The sequence below is a fragment of the Vipera berus genome (genome assembly GCF_964194415.1).
Source record: "Vipera berus genome assembly, chromosome: 1".
Classification (NCBI taxonomy): Eukaryota; Metazoa; Chordata; class Lepidosauria; order Squamata; family Viperidae; genus Vipera; species Vipera berus.
In genome coordinates this window covers 118,610,054-118,630,349 of record NC_138202.1, presented here as the reverse complement: position 1 = coordinate 118,630,349, position 20,296 = coordinate 118,610,054, and positions in this window count along the sequence as shown.

Sequence of the window (20,296 nt, the reverse complement as noted above, 5' to 3'; positions counted from 1 at the left end):
CCTGAAAAATGACAAAAACACATGCTCAGACCACCTTTCATCCTTTGCTTTCTCTTCTTTGCTTCCGCTTAACACATATTTAGATCTTTTTTTTCCTCCTCTGTGCTTGTTGCATATTCTTTACATTCATAAGTGGAGCATAGACTCACTCAAAGATCCACTTTCAATGCATATCCATCTGACTACTGACCGATGAGAGAGAGAGAGAAAAACCCAAGACTTTCCTTTTGGGAAGCCTGAAGAATTCTGCCCTCCAGATCATTCCATCCCATAACTACATCAAGGAAGGTTGTTTGAAGAAGGTTCATTCTCAAGCATGAAAGAAATGTCCTTTGAGATTCTTCCCCAAGTTCCAGTGGCCATCCTTTGGACATATTTATACATTCAGAGCTTGCAGTTTTATCAATAATTCCCCCCCAAAAAAACCCCCCACAAATATTTGGAGACAAAAAAAGAAGGGCAGATAGACTATTTTTCATCCCAGTTGCTAATTATTTTAGTATAGATGGTGCTACAATTTACACAAATGTCTCTTGGTTTTATGATCAGCCTCATGCTAACCAAACAGATTTTAGCTGGAATGGCCTGCAAAGACGGTTACTGACCTGAGCTTCAAATATGGCAGATATGCAGAGAATTACTATACTACATTACAGGACTGTAAAACCTTAAATAATTAAAATAAGTACCATTATAGAATAAGGCTTTAATGTATTGCTCATAAAAAATAGATAGAAGTAGTGTAAGGCAGCCAGGTGAGTTCCCAAAGAATTATAGAGTTTTGATAGGTGTGAACGTTGAAGTGAACATAGAAGGATGATCGTGTTTGGGGTTGGGTGGAACTAGACTAGCCTGAAAAGGGGGGGAAGGGGGGAAATAAAAAATGCAGGTACTTGTTGGAAATAATGTTTGTGGAGGATTAAAAAGTATAAGATGTTTCTCCCATAGATATTGCAGAGAATCACCCTATCTGGCAATTTTTTTTCAACATATGGGCTGCTTTGTTTGTTTTTCACTATTTTTCAAACCATATCTACACCTCAGAGTCAGTTTTTATATCCACTTAACTGGTTTTCTCTAAAGAATGAGGGTGCTAAATGTTCTCCTTTAGAGAATCTTAGTAATGAAGAATGTAGCAAATTTATACAGTAGCAAGGGGGAGAAAGATTATTTAGATTGCCTTACTGAGATCACTAGCACTAGATGGTGCTAAAAGTCAGAATTGCAAGAGACACATGGGAGATTTGAAAAAAGCCACATTTAGTATTACAAAGATTATTTCTCCTGATCTCATTGAACTGAATTGAAAAATAATTTGCATTTAAGTGATGAGGGTGATGTTGACATCTGTCTCATTGCTACATTCCTTTGCTATTCTAACACATTCAGCATCTTTCAATATCCATCATAAAAACATGTATTGTCTTTATTTTCACAACATAACAAAGCCATAAGTACAGGAAGAAATTATTAGAGAAGTGTCCATAATAGAACAATTAGAACAAATGGAGAAAATTAATTTCCTTAAGCAACAGAAGAAGCCAAAATCAGGGAAGGGAATAGAACCAAATACTTCATTATTTCAGCTACTATTTACACATTTTACAAACCCAGTTTCTAGAAATAAATGTAAAAATCAGATGAACACCACCAAGAACATTGATTGGCAACATAACTTCTGCATTTAGATCTACAGTGCAATGCTGGACATGAAGATTCAAATGACAAGTGGGCATATCAGACTATAACTATAGTTAACAATACATAAACTATAGTTGATATTCCTGCCACAGGAAGCACCTTATAAAGCCTATAACTATCTCATAGAAATTTATGTCTTCTGATTATATATTTCAACTTTTTTTTTTGCATAGATATAGGACCAAACAAGATACTGAATGCTGCTATTGGGGGAGAGGGGCTTGGCGGAGAGAAGGGAGAATAAAATCCCGTTGTTCTCAATTACTCCTACTAAAATCAAGAAAGTGGCATGTGAAGTTGTCATTCAACGGCAAAATCATTTTAAAATGTATCCTTATCAGTGGTCTTCTCCTTCTTTTATGTACTTGAGGTTTTTTATCCTGACCGTTTCATGAGGAGATCTACCAGGTGAGACACATGAAGATCTGAGATCTCGCATAAAGAGCCAACTGCCGTTAGTCAAAATGAAGCAGCTTGCATCTGGCAGAAAATAAAATGGTTGATTATTTAGATTTGTTGCTGTTGCTATTGCTGTTAAGGAACCATTACAGTTTTCATTCCCAGATGCCAAATTGTCCCTGACACGATCATCCATTTAGGAAACCTACAAATAAAGATGTTCAAAAATCGTATCTTGACACTGATCTCATCATGAGTAACTTGGGGAAACAATATAACACTGTGATGGGAGGATTGGACAGAAGAGAGACTAATTGTTAAACAGCTCTAAATGTTTGTTTTTATGAGGCTTTTGGAAATACCTGGAAACCAGTTTGTACAGGGCTAAAATTATATACCGTAGATGTTCGTTTGTAAGACACAATTATATCATGTGAATTGTTCTCAAACTTTGTGTAACTTGCCTGTGTTGACTTATCATGAACTGCACAAAGAAATGTTCAGGTTATATTTAAGGGTCCCAGTTGCAGAGCAATCTGTACTGGTGTTAACTTTTCTATTCTAATTAACAAGCAAATAGAGATGGAAGGAAAAAAATCATTATTGAACTTCTAATAACAGTTTTCTATTCTCAGTATTGAACACAGTACATATCTACTGGCCAATGAGAAATACATCATTTTATGTCTTGAGGTTTTACACAACTGCGATCAAAAGAGTAGATTCCACCACTCCTTGAGCTTGCTTGATTTCTGTCCAAGCTAATCTAAAATTGTTCCTATAACAAGCATCAAGGTGCCTTTCAGTTTGTAATTTCATCTTTGCAGAGGTTAGTGGTGGGGGGGATGATCTAAACAAGTATTTTTAGAAGTCCAGCTGGTGATGAGAAAGTCATATGATTCTTTGTGGTATGTTAACCTGCAATTCTCCACATTTGCAGCTGGCAAAACAGGTAAAAGTGAACTGAATAAGGTAAAATGAAAACTGGCTTCTGAATTCTCATGCAGAACTTTCATTGTATATGAAAATTAACACACACTGAACTCCACAGATATTCTCTCAAATTCCAGTTGTGTCAATTGAATGAATTCTAGAGAAATCAATGGCAGTTGCCATCTTCTAACAACTCAGCTCTTGTGGAATAATTCTATAGTCAACCTCGACATTCTCATAGAGGCAGACCTCAACTCTAAGAATACATACTTGCTCTGCTTTTTAAGGAATTCTTGGATCAGAAGTCCACACTTCTGAAGAGCACCCAGCTTGTAGAAGCTTAGCATAAATTATGGGCTGTTCCAGTTGGGATAGCCATAGCTCTGAGAATCTTTTAGAAAGAACATGTTAATAACCAAATCCCAGTGATTGCGATCTATTTCTCATACACCTGTCTCTTAAAGGCATATTCTCTCACATTGCCATTATGGTTCTGAAAAGAGGATTAAAAAAGTGATTTTTATGGAAAATCATGAAGAAAATAAATTATGCTATTCCTTCCCACGCTGTTCTTTTTTCACCACACATTACCTGTATTTTCAAGAGTTGGTAGACAACAATATCTTTTTCGAATGTCCATTTAGCAACATTTGAACATGAATCTTGTAGCTGAAGGTCACATAAAAAGCTCACCTTGTGTGCCCTTGGCAAATTAAGAAGTGAAAATTCTTTTTCAAGTAAGCCCGTGTTATTTATGAAGTTATGGAGCCTACATACAGTGCATGCTTATCAAGCACAAGAGTATATTGTTGAATCTGAATAATTTGAGTGTAAATGGTAGTCAAGGTCCCCTAACCAGAATGCTGACTCTGCCCTGAGAACCACTTTCAGCTTTTCATGACTACTGATAATAGATGATCAGATACTAGTGGTTCTCTCAGCCTGTATGAGAGAACATGGTGTTTCTCTCAACTTAGCCTTGGTTTCAACTTCAGTTAGATCCTTTGGCTGTGCTTTTTTTTCTGCCACATGCCTATGGCCTTACCTTTGTCTTGTCCCCAATTTAACTGCATCAGTGTTAAACTTGTATTCCCCCCGCTTCTTTTGCTGCTAACCAAGGGCAGTCTCAAATTATGCAAAACCTATTAAGCTTTGTCATCTTTACCTTGGAGGAAAGTCAAGTGTCTGGATTAATTTGAAACAGGCAATGGAAGATAGGATAGGCAGCAGCAATGGGAGCGGCACATTGCATGCTAATATCATTTTCTGCCAATTCACCCAACTCACTTTCAACTCTTAAATGGAAGATGTCCCTAAAAGCACCATTTAATACAACCAAGTAAATTACAAGGTATGAATGTATTCTGAGTCACAAAGGAAGCCTTGCTCCAGTTAGTGGAAAGTTGTTGGATGTTCTTCAGTTTCTTTTTGCATATCTACGTAAGCTTTATTTAGAAAATTGTTGGTAATTCTTTAGAAAATTCAGCTAATCTACATTTTCAGAGCAAATATTTTTGTGTCTCATTAACACAGAGACTTCTTTTTTGCCAGTCCCAATTTTACATTATGCTTTTGGAGAAAGACCTTATTATGTCACCAAGCCATATATATTATTTGTGGTATCTAATTTACCCTATCCGACATACAGAGCCAATGTAAGGCATTTTGCTTTCAATGAATGATATAGTTCTTTTTCACCCTTTAAACAGAAGCCAAATGGACTGGCAATTAAATCTTCTGTCACAGGCTGGGTGCCATACACAGAGGAAGGAATGGCCAAGTGTTTCAGGAGGAATGATTGGGAACTTGCCACATCCTCCAAGCACACAACACTTTTGGCAGTTGCCTACTTCTTTCAATGCTACCAGCCCTAGCACTTCAGTCAGGTAAAGCTACATCTGGCCATAGATGTATAGATTTATGAACATGTGTTTTAAAAATAATAAGGAGATGTGGACTGTTTGTTTGTTGGAAGCAAATGGAATAAATAGTCATAGTGCCTTTCGTAGCACTTAAGTAATATTGTAAAGCTAAGTTAAAATGTGTATAGGCCTTTTTTAAGATTAAAATTAAAATGTTGATATGAAACTCAACTTTAAGGATTAGTCATCAACAATCTTAAATGCATGACCAAATCAGTAACTTCCAGTCATTAGATTTTGTATGTAGAATTTAGGATTGTCTAACATTTTGCATTCACATAACATTATTGCGCATGGGGAAATATTAAATATATGGGCAAAATATTTTCTGAGATATTTATTTCTCTCAATCTCTTTTTTTTCGCACGATCTACCTGATCAGGAAAGAAAATGGGTGGTCATCTTTGCTTTGTCATGATGCTGTTTTTGAGGCCAAGAGCCACAGGCAGCCCTTGAGTCACTATTTGCCAATCTGTTATTTCATGACACATTTTATGACTATGGCAGAAAAAGCCTAGAAGTTCAAAGAAGATTTGTGAATTTTCAAAACAAGCTGCTTAATGGAAAGATTTTTAATTTAATAAAAATGTTCGTCTAAAAAGTCAAGTGGAATATTATATGATATCACCAAACTCCCTTGTATTAAATTGTGAATCAAGCCAAATTCATATAAAGTAAGCATGGATATATCATACAGCCTGCTTTAATTCATGGAAATATAACCACATTCCCATCAACACAAGCAAGCCACAATACATAGATACACTTATAGACACACACACAACACATACTTTCATCAGAAATCTGCAGAAACCTCAGAAATCTTATCCAGGTAGTGTTAGAGAGGGGTACAATGGTTTTAGAAATAAATCCAGAAAAGGAAAAAAATATGAGACAATGAATTCTGGTTGAATACTGGTTCATCAATTATTTCTCCCATCTGTCTGTTTAAGAGTTTCTCACCACCTTACCAATCAAAAGCATTAATAGAGTCCACATTACAGAGTCTATCAGAAATAATTCAGACCTCGACTGATGGAGAGAAAAGGGGAATCTCTTATTTTAAAAAAGCAATGATACGTTTTCACGTTATTTAAAGAGGAAAAGAGATGATGCATGCAAATCTTTTGCCCAACAAAGGAAGACTTCAGGTCAAACAACCTGGGAAGAGTAATGGACAACTTTATCTTTGCCTGCTTCAAAAAACTTTTTGAAATTTCTAAAAGCTTTTTTAAAAAATGAAGGTTATTGGTCTGTATCTCATACATTCAGCAGAGGCTAGAACCCTCTTCAAGAATAGCAAAACAAGGACTGTGCAAAATTTCCTTAACCAAATTAGTTGGTTTCATTGGGATTCTGCTAGCCTTCCCCAATTGGTGCCCTCCATATATCTTGAAATTCAACTCCTTTCATACTCAAATGACAAGACCATATCAGAGTAGACTAATTTAAATAGACCATCTTAAAACACTTTTGAAGATAAGTATACCAGGTTTGAAGGATGATTTTGAGGGGGGTAAATATTGTTTTAACTTTTGAACCCAAAACTACAATTTTCCTTGGCTAGACAAATATTTACATATATCACACCTCATGTGTTATATGAATATGTGTGAATATACACCACACACCCATATGTACACACACATTGCTAAATATAAAATTATAAAATTATAAATTATAAAATTATAAAATCTGGCACTTTTAGTTGCCAGGAATATATATAATATTGCAGCTAAATTTTTATGTGGTGTGTACTTAATTTTTCTAATCACTCTATCAAAAACAAAATACAAAAATGGGTTTTGTTATGCTTTGGATTTCATTTTGTCATACCCACTGTTTCCTCAACTTTCTATTAGTGCTCATTTTTAAGTTTCACTTTCCCACTTTCCCTTCTAGTTTGGATGCGTCCAGAAAACTTTTTTTTATTTATAGAATTATATGGGGTGCCCAGGGCTTGCCATGTTTCATATTGTTCCTTTATTTCCTTTATTGCATCTCTTACTGCATTAGAAAGCATTGAGGATGGAAATGTGGAACAACTACACAATGGCTTTTGGTAGGTAGTATCAAGCACCTTTAAAACATGTCAATATCCTCCATGGTGAATTAACTTCTCCTCTAGAGTTCCTCCATATTACAGTATTAGAAAATACAGAAGGCATTCCCTGAAGCTCATGCAGTAATTCCAACAGTATAGAATACATGTTGTATATTTATGGGACAGAAAATCCATATCATATCCAGTGGCCTTAACTTTTGCCATGTGAGAACTGAAGAAGATCAAAACAGTTTTAAGCCTATAAAGGTAAATAAGAGGCCTGAATGCATAGTCTGTACTGTATTGGGCACACTGCTTATGCCCATTGAAATAAGTCCTGCGCAAATGTGTTGGAACTTCCCACATCACCAACCCTGATTATGGGATAATACTAGTGAGTATTATCCTGCCTGGTTCACTGTCCTGCAGAGCAACATGTGTCTGTATTCTTGCACATCCCTTAATATTAGGGCAAATAGTAACTTTTATTATTTATTATTTGGATAGTTGGGTAGATTTTTCAATATAATTTTGTGTTAGTAGTTTTTCTTAAGTCTACTTTCCGACACAGAAACAGGAAAGTGCAGGAAAGTTGGGGTATTTCCTACCTAGCCATTTCTCCTTCTTTGCTCTCTTCCACAGTTGAACATCAAATGCGTATGGAAAAGTTTGGGTATTTCCTACATAGCCACTTCTTTTGTTTTACGGTCTTCCGCAGTTGAAGATCAAACATCTAAGATGAAGAAATCACGTTTTCTACTCCTTATTTTATGCAAATTTCCCAACTGAGGGAGGCAAAGTCTGTGATTAAAAAATATCCAGTTCAGTTGTTTGCTTTCCATCTCCTAGAATTATGCAAATGTGGGGGAGGGACTTGAAAAACCAAGTGGTCTTTGCTTAGGCAAATAGGATTAATCTGTTTATTTTCTTTCTTTGTAGCTGCTGTAATCAAAGTAATTGACTTAAAACAGTATTCCTACAATAACTCAAATAAAAATTAAATCAGAAAATCTATGAGCTTTAAGCCAGAAGTCTAATTTTATATAAAAACATAATTCTTTTGTTTTTGCAATAGAAAAGGTAAAACAAAGGAGTTGGAGGTGTTTTTGTTTTTTAAAAAAAATCATATTCCTGCATTTTCAAATAACTATTTTGCTGTTTTTGCTGAGCAAATAAATTTCTGCTTGATGAATTTTTGTGCTTGTTATATAATAATTTTTCATCAAGCCAGCTGTCTTCCACATCACCAAATTATCCCTTTCCCATTATAATAAAGAAGGTTTTTTTAATATACTGTAGTTTATAAAAAAGGACTACAAGGCATTTTCACAGAAAATTTCAAGGTGCAATCCAGTACAAATAATCTGGAAGTATATTCCATGGAACAAGTGCAAAGTTTGTCTATTTTAGAAATAAATTCTATACAGTTTAAAGGATGCATGTAGGCAAGTCTATGGAATAACTGTAATTGGTCTTCCAAGTAAGGCTGCATAGATTTACAATCTTAATTACTGGAAAATAAAAAAGAAAGCTACTAAATTGCACTTTTAAAAAAGCTTATCCATTTTAAATTTATTTTTGTCCCTCCTTTCCTATGACAAGGAAAAAAAGAAGGCAAAAACATTTTCATAATAAAGATACAATTTCAGTTTTAGAAAATGAAATTAAAACTACATTTTTAAAATGAGGATTTCAGAATATTTCTAATGTAGCTTTGGTCAATATTTCTTCATTAAATCTAAAAAAATAAATAAAGAGGCCTTCAGAATGCAGACAATGGGTTCACTAGACAACAGGATTCCTAGAGCTATTAGTAATGGTTGAAGGAATTTTACTTCAATCCTGTTGTCCAAGGGATTGATTTTTTCATTCACATGGAAAAATCTGATCTAAAAGCTCTTGGCAAGTAAATATATAGAAATGAGCCTCTGTTGAATACATTCTAGTTAGACAGGGGGAGTTCTGTGGAATTGTCCTGTTTTTTAAGACCTTTTTGCGTTATAGCCAATGTTGGAGTAAATGGGACAGAAGAACATAAACATACACAGATATTATTAATGTAATTTTTCCCTATAATTGTGTGAATGTTTTTTCATAAGAATAAAAAAAAATCATTTAATAAGTTAGTAGTTGTGAGTTAATATGCCGTATGGTTTTTGTTTGTTGGTTTGTTTACTAATGTCACTTTTTGGGTGCAAAATGTAGATATAAGACCAAATAGGAGAGTTAGAGTTATTTTTCCCTTTTTTAAAAAAAAGACATTTTATGTATATTTAGTCGTATCTTTTTATTGAAGACAACCAAATTGTTCATTTTGACTTGAGTGAAACTGCAGACGAGTGGTTTTCATGCATGAATGCACCATCAAAGACCAAATGTCACAAACAGAATATTCACATTATTTTAGGTCTGCTCAGAAAGACTTTTTATGACTGAATTCATTCACATGGCCATCTGTGAGTGATCATGTGATGAGCACAGCATACCACAAGCAAGCCTTAGTGCATTTACTTTGTGATATGCTTCTGTAAAGAAAATTGAATACCCACCTCACAGAGTATGTAATACAGGTAAAAGGTCTAGGGCAGAGGTGTCAAACTCAATTTCATTGCGGGCCGTATCAGCATTGCAGTTGCCCTCAGGGGGCCGGGTGGGCGTGGCCTGGGTGGGTGTGGCCTACTGGGTGGGCGTGGCTAGAGTGCGTATGGCCTACTGGGTGGGCATGGCCAGCTCTACATCATTCGCATCAAGGGTGCCTATGGGGGCCTGGGCAGGAGTGGGACAGATCTGGGGGTCTCTGGCAGAAGGAGGGTCTCTGGGCCAGGGCCAAGGCAGTGGGGGCCGTTCCCTCACTGTTTCCAGGATGGCTTCGCGGGCCACATGAAACCACTTCGCGGGCCAAATCTGGCCCCCGGGCCTTGTGTTTGACATGTCTGGTCTAGGGGATTCTTTTCTATTTATACCTATGCAGGAGTGTTTTGTGTCTCTGCCTCTGCATCTGCCTATCCAACCAGAAGACTGTCTACAATATCTACATACTGTATATAGATACATGTTGTTTTTTTTTACACACTTGTGGCCTTGTAGCTTTGGTGAGCAAGAGGATGTTCAAAGAAGCCAACGCCAAGAAGGATCATGCAGATTTTTCCTTACAGTACGTGCGTCTTCCTGCTTGCAGAGCATCCCAAGAGCCAACAGGAAAGAAAAGTCTTTCTGTAGCAAGAAAGGGAAAAAACAAAAGCCTAAATGCAATCTGGAGAAGGAATTAGAAACATTTTCTCTGATCCTTTCTCCTAATCACACTTCCTGTTATTCTGCAGCAGAGCCCCATAATCATAACCAAACTCAAAAGGAACTAGATGGATCCAACAGATAGTACTGCTGTCTCACAGAATTTCAGTCTCAAAATCTGCAGAAGCTAGTCTGAAAACTTCATCAGCTTTCATTGAGTGGGTTAATTAAATTGCTGGTTCCTTTCCCCTCCATAATTTCCTTTTAGAGTAGAAAAATAGGAAGAAAGCAGGAAAGGGATGTAGAAATTATTATGTCTCCTTTCCCCTGAGGGATTGTTTTTAATTTTGCTAGGTGGAGATATTAAATAATGTATCTGTTTAATATTCTTCCCCTGTTAATTTATAGCACAACATTTCTCGAACAGTGGATCTTGACTCACCACTGGGTCTCAGTAGTATTCCAGGCAAATCTTATTTTATCTTCTCCATCCTGTTGACTCCAGTAAGCCAATATGAAAAGAGTTATAAACAGATATCCCCAAAATATCCCACAGAGAAGGAGTTAGCAAAGACAATATTAATATTTTAACAATTTATTTTTCTTCTTGTTAAAATAAACATTGTCCTCTGAAAGCAGATTATGCTTCTTTCTGTGGAGATAACTCTGTGCTTCAGCTCCGTCTCATCTCCATATCTAATTTTTGAATATCAGCATTTTAAGCCCCCAACAGAAAAACTCTGTTGAGGCCAAGAAATGGCCCACCAAACCCAGCTTTTCAATGCCACAGTGGCCAATCAGATACTGATGGGAATTTCACAAAAAAGGCTTGGAGCAGAATAAAAATTTTCCAGTCATCTTCTTCAGCAACAGGTTTTGAAAGATGCTGCTTAATTAAAACTGACATTGGTTTTAAAATTAAGTATACGTTTTAGAAAGCACTGTGTTTGAGAAGTTGAGACTTCAGTTAGTGTTGTGTAGTGTGTTCTTTGGAAGCAGGAGGCGAGACGAGAGGGTTCAAACAGGAACATTGCTTTATTGAAGTAATAGGAACCGAACTGAACCAGAGGCTTCTGCGCAGCTACTTATACGGTTGGCCACTAGGCGGCGGCCAATAGGTTTAAAGGATCCAACAGATAGTACTGCTGTCTCACATCAATTCAGAGCCAACCAATGATCATCCTAGAGACTGCATGTCTGGGCAGTCAGTGACCGTTACACAGACACCCTAATTAAGCAATCGTAAGCTTAATTCAGGGACGCGGTGGCTCAGTGGGTTAGGACGCTGAGCTTGTTGATCAGAGGGTCGGCAGTTTGGCGGGTCGAATCCCGAGTGCCGCGTAGCAGAGTGAGCGCCTGTTACTCGTCCCAGCTTCTGCCCACCTAGCAGTTCGAAAGCACGTAAAAAATGCAAGTAGAAAAATAGGGACCACTCCGGTGGGAAGGTAACAGCGTTCCGTGCGCCTTTGGCGTCTAGTCATGCCGGCCACATGACCACGGAGACGTCCTCGGACAAACGCTGGCTCTTCGGCTATGAAACGGAGATGAGCACCGGCCCCTAGAGTCGGAAACGACTAGCACGCATGTGCGGGGGAACCTTTTTTTTTTATTTAAAAAGTTTTACAATACATTTTGACTTTAATCCCCCCTCCCCCTCCCCCACCCCCACCCAACCCTCCCTATCCCTTCCCCCCATTCCCTCCTCCCCCCCCCCGACTTCCCAGAGCTAAATACAGGGTATAAAATCAAAAAACAAACATAAGCACCCCTATGTTATCAGCAATAAACTATTAGTTCTATCTCCCTCTAGCTCATGTAAAATGAATACAAACAATATTAATATTAGAAATAAAGTAAAAAAGAAAAAGAGAAAAACAGAAAAGAGCTTTACTCAGAATAGATTTTCTTAATCCCAGTCCTTATTCATATTAATTTTAAAGAAAAAAAATAAACAAATTCTCAATTACGCGCCAAAAGCGCCTATCTATTAACCTTAATAATCTCCAACCAAACTAAACCATAATCAAAAATAATTCTTGCATGTATCACACCAAATGTCTCGCAGTTCCAAGTCATCCTTGAATTCAAATAAAAAGAGTTAAAAAAAAGGGGGTTAAGCAGTCTGTAAGACAACTTGTTGTTAATTAGGAGCTTGCATACCCCTTCTTAGTTCAACACACACTTTTAGTCCATAACCCTAATATACTTTTCTAACAAGCAAATAACATCCATCTTAAATTGTGTTAAATATTTAAAAAAAACTTTCTTTCTCCTCTATGATAAATTTAATCCATTAAGATACTAATTTAAAAATTTAATCACCAATCTTAACGCTCCAAAACTTTTGGAGCACGTCTGTCATGACCCCCAAAACTTCTTTGGACCGCGCCCCTCCCACATCTTCACTGTAAATACACTTTGGAGATTCCATAACTATCTGCTGGTCTTGCTCTTGCTCTCGTCTCGCTCTTCTTAGGGCGGCACGCGTCTTCCTCTGGCCTCCTGCAACATCCAATGAAACTGTATCTTGATCCCCTCCAACACCATTGTCCTCTATCTGTCTGTCTGCAACATCTTGAAGCTTTCCCTCGCCGTATCCCTTAACAGCTTCCAAAAATGATAGGGGGGTTGCTTTTAACACATTGCTATAAAAATCACGTGCCTGGGCCACAGTAACCAGACGATGTCTTTTACCTTCATGCGTCACCACCAGTCCAACTGGAATCTCCCATCTAAACTTAATATCACATTTCTTAAGTTCCTGTACTAAAAATGCAAAATCTTTCCTTCTCCTTAAAATCTTCGGAGGAATCTCTTTTAAAACCAAGACTTCTTGCTCAGCCACTACCAGTTTAGTATCATAGGCAGCTTGAATAACTTCATCTCTAATTACTCTCTTTGTAAAATAGACCACCACATCTCTGGGTAACTTCCTTTGTCTTGCAATCCATGAATTTACACGAAAAATTTTGTCCATATTTCCCTCAATTTCAGATGCTGGCTGGCCCAATACCCCTTCCAGAGCCTCAGAAATCAGCTGCTTTAAATCTTCTTTACAGTTCTCCTTTAAACCCCTGATTCTAATAGCATACTGCATCTGATGATACTGAGCAAGGCTCAATTCTCCGTCCATTTTATCCCTTATATTTTCATTTTCTGATACCTTTGCTTCTAATATAGAGTTCTTTTGACTGAGATCCTTCACTTTTTCATCCAGCTGTTGCACACATTCAGCTACAGATTCAATCATAGACAACATGTCCACCCTCATTGCTCTAAACTTCTCTCCCATCTTCTTCTCCAGTTTCTCCTCCAACTTTTTCAGCTTTTCATCCATCATGTCAGACATCAATTGTGAATGCTTTCCAAGAGCATCTTGTAAATCCTTAAGCGTCAATGCCGGAGGAGGTGCAGGAGGAAGCAAAGCTTGCAATGAGGTCTGTTGCACCAGGGAAGACCCCGCACTCCGAAGAGCTTTAGAAGTTTTAGCCGCCATCTTCCCCCACTTTCACTTATTGCGCACTTTCACTTTAAAGCTATAAAATCCATTGAGCTAGAGAGTAAAGATAAGAGTCCACATCACCTTGACCTCCTGTACCGCTCTGCCTGCATCTTGATAATCAAAAGTATTTCCTTTTGGCAGGGGTGGTTGCTAACGCCTGGCTCTGCTCCATAAATCCCGGAGCAGGGGCGCTGCGCAGCTCGGAGCAACCCAGGCTTCGGGGGGGCTCAATCCTTCAGCCGCCCAAACTCTCAGCTCAGGCGGCCCCAGAGAGCTCAACCCCTACCTGGGGCCTCACCCCCTCCTCTTCTCCCGAGGAGGGGGCTTCAAATCCATCTAAACAGCTGATCGGCGCTGTTTACGATGGAAAAACACAGCTGCGGAGCGGGCAGCCCGAAAACGGCTGTCTTCGGCGTCGCGTCGCCACCAGAAGCCTCGTGCGGGGGAACCTTTACCTTTACCTTTACCTTAAGCTTAATTCAAAAGACACATGAAAACAGTTCAAGTAAAAGGCCCAATACATTACAGCTAGCATTGATTTGGATCTATGAGGAACTTTCTGCTAATTTAAGAAAAGTCACTCTCTCAGCCCAACCCACCTCGCAGGATTGTTGTTGTGGGAAAAAGAAGAGGAGAAATGTGTGTTGGGCATGTTTATCAATTATTGAGTTATTTATAAAAACAATAACAGTGAGATACAAATAAATAAATTATCCCATCTCTGTATTCTCCAGGCTGTCTGTGGTGGTCTCGGAAATCTTTCCCCAAATCAAGGGTTCCTTCAGAGCAACATAAGAGCTGGTAGGATACATGGAAGAAGACAGTTTGGAGTAGAGAGAATCACTACAATCAAGATGGCGACATAGTAAAGAGTTAATTGGTTAATATTGCCAGATTACTGATAAGCACGGCTGAAAAAGAAAAAGTTGGAATGAATGGATTTAGCTGATCTTTTTCCTCAGCTTCCAGAGCCCTACTTTGGCATTGTTTGGATTCTTTCAAAATGCTAATTGGCTCCAAGATACATGTGAGAATATTGTTTTCCAAAATGTTATAAACTATATTTTCAATTCCCTTATAGAAACTTAAACAAAATAATTGCAGTCTGCTCTTTACAGTCTACATATCTCTGGAAAAGGTTAATCCATATACTATCTAAGACAGGCCCTTTTATGACTTGTGGACTTCAGCTCTCAGAATTCCTCAGACAGCATGCTGCCGTGGTTGGGAATTTGTGAATTTAAAATTCCTGAGCACCAGAATTCGGGAAAGTTGGTATAGCAGGTATAGGTAGGAGCAGGGCAGGAAATGTTCATGATGGGAAGGATCCAAATGTAATCTCTCTCTTCTATTACACCCCAAACTGAATCAAAATCAGACTACCATAATTTAAAAGTAATACAATGAGAGGAAAAACATTTTTAAAAGGAAAGGAATAAAAGATATGTCCACCTCCCTGTCTTCTCCTGTCTGTCTGCAACCCACTGCGCCCTGGGGAAATTGAGCAGCTTAGCTTCAAGACAGAATGGTTCTAGTCCAGGGGTCTCAAACTTGGTCCTTTTATGACTTGTGGAGTTCAACTCCCAGAATTCCTCAGCCAGGCATGCTGCCTGAGGAATTCTGGGAGTTGAACTCCACAAGTCATAAAAGGACCAAGTTTGAAGACCCTTGCTCTAGTCTCTCAAAGTTTAAGGATGTTTGCTTGAAGCCCATTATACATTTGCATAAACATGTGAAGCTGTTGCAGCATTGGACCTCATCTCATTCCCCATTGGTTCCACACAGCCCAGCCACGTACTCAGCATAAGCTGTGCTTTCCGAGCCCAAGGGAAGAAGCCCTGAAATGTAGGCATAGAAGTCCTTCACGTGTCCAATGCATTCATAATCAAGAGGCTATGTGGACAGTGCATGTGGGGAAAGAAACTTCCTGATATGTTCTGTCACCCTTCTTGATATTATGGAACTTGACATTATTTTACCAAATTATAAGCTTACATTTTTAAGGCAAAAAAGTGGGAATCTGGAAAATGAAATGGCTTAATGAAGTCTATAATGTACTGTGCCTGTTCCAAAGAGCATAAAATAAAGATGTTAAACAATACTACTTGTTTGCATACTGCTACTGTATACTGCTTCAAAAGACTACTTTGAAAAATAGCTACTTTTCAAAAGATCAAAATGTCTAAGGCTGCTGATTGTTCCTCATTAGCCCAGAAACGTCCACAGGCTGTTCATGTTGCAGACTTTGGGAAATGTAAGATAAGCCAGGAAGGTGGAGAGTGGCTGGTTTCTATTTTAACATTTCCTCCTACTCTGGACTTAGACAAGGATTTGAACATTAGGAGAAGTCAGAGGTCACTGTAAACATTGTGCCTTTGGAAGCTAAAAGACTCAGAGGTCAAATAGCAGCTGGCATTCATGTCCTGGAGAAGGTTACCTTACTAGGATGTCTTTACTCTGCGTTCACCCCTCAAGACAAAAACAATATATGTGATATCACCCACAGATGCTGGCCTCAGATTCATTCACATGTCCAACATTCATTCATCTAGATCAGACCTCTCCATCTCTAGAGCAAAAGGCAATAAGCTCGGAGGAAATACTAAAAGAAAAAGGAAAGAAAGGAGGCACAGGGAATCTTAAGCTGTTTCTTTACTTGTTGTTTTTTGGAATGCTTCCTCCTGTATCTTTTTAATACTAAACTGACTCCCAATTCAATCTTAAATCTACCTTCTGGAGATAATATTAGATTACCTAATTAATGTAAACTTGGATTAGGCCAACATTCGATCTTCTTGCCCCCATAACTCACTGGTAACACCACTCTTCAAAAAAACATCAGAAACCAAAGGAATAGTCTAAGAAGAAAATTTCATTTTTCCCTGCTTGGCCTAAGAAGCATTCACAGAGACAGACAGAGATAGACACAAGGGAAATGCAAGTATAGCAGTTAATATCCTGCACTAGGAACAGAGAAACCCAATTCTAGTCCTCAGGCACAAATGCCAGTCAGTGCCTCTGTTTCAGCAATAGACTAGAAAGTTGTAAAAAAAAAAAGACTATCAGGTAATGTGCATTGGAACAGCATAATATATTAATACATGCTCCGTAGTCTTCATTGGCTGATAAAAATGCCCACACATTCTCCCCTTGGTGTGCATGTCTTATACTAAGCTGCAGCTCACAAAACTTTATATCTTTTAATAAAATTTGTCGGTTAAAAAGATGCCCACATACTCAGATTTTTTACACACTCTATGTCCATAAGATCATATTCTACGTTGCAGAGGACCCTACTCTGTTTGAAGGATTATCCAACTCACAAGTACCTTCACACCACATTGTTTTCATTTCTAATCCCTCATGAGACAATTTGAACCTGACTTGCTATCATTGTCCCCTCTTTGGCTTCAAAAGGTTAAAAGCATCATGAGCTAATCAGCACTTCCTCCAGCTAATTAGTAGGAGAGTAGAAAAAACATCAAATCATCAGTATTCATTCCCTGAGCTGCCATAAGTCTTTTCTCACTGTCTTCCACTCTAGGTTTACTTTTGTTATTGTACTTGCATACATCCCTCTTTATCAACTCTCAAGTCCAATTCCACCATTTATACTTCTTTATTACCAACTATAAGTACACTGATACTTATAACTTGCTAGTTGATATTACCTTTGTCTTATTTTTGTTAACATTTAACATTAATGCAGTTTTTAACTTGTCATTTTTCCCTGTAAATCACAAATGTGGCAACATAAAGTCTTTCCAGCAGATAACCTCTCAAAAAGTGTTAAAGTTCAATAAAGTTGAAACAAAAGATTCAGCATAATTTTCTTTTGGTGTACCTAGTAACACTCTAGTCTGAATATGTGATTTCTAAATGTGCAAATCCTATACAAAGCACAAAGTTTGAGCAACAAAACAATGTACAATTGAGATAAATGTTTGCCATACATTACAAGAACTTTGCTTATAAGATGTCAGGTAATAGGATCCCAGTTTGAAATATCAGTAGTCATTCAGGATGTATGGAATGATGAAATGTAAACAGACAAAATGCAAGAATGGGAGCATAAATTTTGCAGAAATCTAAATTTCAGCAAACATAGTTAAGAACCTTCAGTTACCTATGGAACTGTTAAAATTTACCTTCAGAAAGCAACATCATGTACCAGCAACGGAAACACACATAGCAAAAAACAGATTGTGAACTTATCAAATTAGTTGGTATGCATATTAAGGGAGATTTTAAATCCATTTTCTAGTTCTTTTTTTCCAATTTTTAATGAGACATAGAAGCTTCTATGATGCCAAAGTAGTCAACAATTGAAGGACCATAGCAGACAGTTCTTATTGCAAGCATGCCAAAGGTTGTGTCAATCATTTCCCCTGTAGGGTTAGCCAATATGGTCCAAAGGCTACTGAAGGAGATGCTATTTTTATTTGTTGCAACAAAAGAGGGGAAACACAAGAGAAGTGAACAGTTGAGGGGCAATGCTCACAGCCTTTGCATGACTGGATTTCCAAAGCAGAAATATATATTAACATGTATGATTCTGGACACTTCGTAAGAATATGACATTCCAAATTATCTAATTTAGAATCACCAACTCTACCTAAGAACAAATTGGCCACCTCTGATACTGGGTTTTTTTTTAAAAAAAATCATTGATTGCTGTTTACGGAATCACTGACCATCCTGACTCAACTAAGGATGAGCAGTGTACAAGAGAACACTATTTTAAGTTCACCAGAATAGATTGAGGATATTTTTGAGTATTTTCTCCCTTTATGACTTCCCAGGGCACAAAATGCTTCTGAACATTATGATCAAAGAGAATCAAATGAGAGAATAAATGAGTTGCTGGCTTGTTGGGTTAGTTTTGGGTTTCCTAATAAAAGGAGACCTAATCCATTTGGCTGTCTGAAGTGAAACAACAAATAACGATGTTCCCTAAGTAGGCAATTAATTTACATATCTTTTCTCACTGCTATCCACTGAGGTCCTTGGTCAGAGAGCCCAGCTTCAAAATGCAACTGTTTTTACTGAGTGAATAAGGTGCATAAATAGATAAATGTTTCTTTTATTAAGATGTTTCCAGTTAACAAAAGTTTTGCTACGTTCTTCTGTTCTATGGGATATATAACTTTTCAATATAGTTGTAAGACTAATCATTAAATAAACTGTTTAATAAACTAAAACAACTAAAACACTAAAACATATGAACAACGGCTGTAGCACTGGGTTTGGCTAGTCTAAAGAAAAGAAGAAACGGATTGACATGATAGCAGTATTCCAGTATTTGAGGGGTTGCCACAAAAATGAGGGGGTCACATTATTCTCCAAAGCACCAGAGGGCAGGACAAGAAACAATGGTTGGAAACTGATCAAAGAGAGAATTCTTACAGAGAGAATAGTTTATAAGCAAGACCTAAAGGAGATTTCCTTTTCATAATATTCCATGCCAACATTTTCAAGAATTGTGTCTTTAGCCAGAGTTCATTTAGCACATCTACTGCCCTCTTAATCTCTACTGTCTGAAATGTCATGGCCATGTTGTAGCCTTGCTTTTGATCATTCATGGTAACTCAGCATTTGCAAAGTTGTTGACTCAGGATATGCAAAGTTCAAGCTAGATATGCAAAGAAGAAGATGCCTTCTTCCTATCAGTGAACGTTTTGGGCTAAGAAATTCATGATAACTATTCTTTACATGCAGCTGAGTGAAAAATCAACAATGTACAAGAAAGTGGAAGGAAGCTAAACTTTTAGCTGGCAAAAGCAAAAATTATCACAGCAAATCTTCAATAACCTGGGGCAAATTGGAATGGGAAAATAATAATAAACCAGTTGCAATAGTGTCTAGCTGTAACTTGAAACTTATAGTTTCTGTATGTTAAGTTAAATTCTTAAAAATCCAGAAGGGATGTAAGTAATGCAAGTTGTTACCTGCATGTAGCTGTAATGTTAGTTATAAGAATAAAGGAGTGATGAAAGAAGTTCCTTGTATATACAAGGTTATCAATGACAGACACTCGCAGATACAGAACTTTTATTATACGCATTAGAAAACTACATTACATTACTTTTTGACATAATCGCCATTCAAATTGAGGCACTTGTCATAATGTCTTACAAGGTTTGAAATTCCTTAGTAATCGTCACTCGGTGCCAAATCTGAGCTATTCTGGGGAGCGGGGGGAGGTGATCAAAAACATCTCAATGGAACTGCTTCAAAAGTTCTTGAGTGCGTCTAGCGGTGTGTGGGTGAGCATTATCATGAACCAACATCACACCAGAAGGTGGTGCCATAAAAACTCCCACCAAATGTGAAGATGCCAAAGGAATATTGCTAGTGAAGTTCATGGAGCGTGGTTCATCCATCAATTCAGAAGTCTACTGTGAAAAGTTATGAAAACTCAGACGAACCATCCATAACAAGCATCGGGGCATGCTGACTTCTGATGTGGTGTTGCTCTCTGCCATTGATAACCAAACAGAGGTTTATTTCCGAATTGCCCTCATATGTAAAACCCTAAGTAATCCTTAAGAAAAAGAAATATGT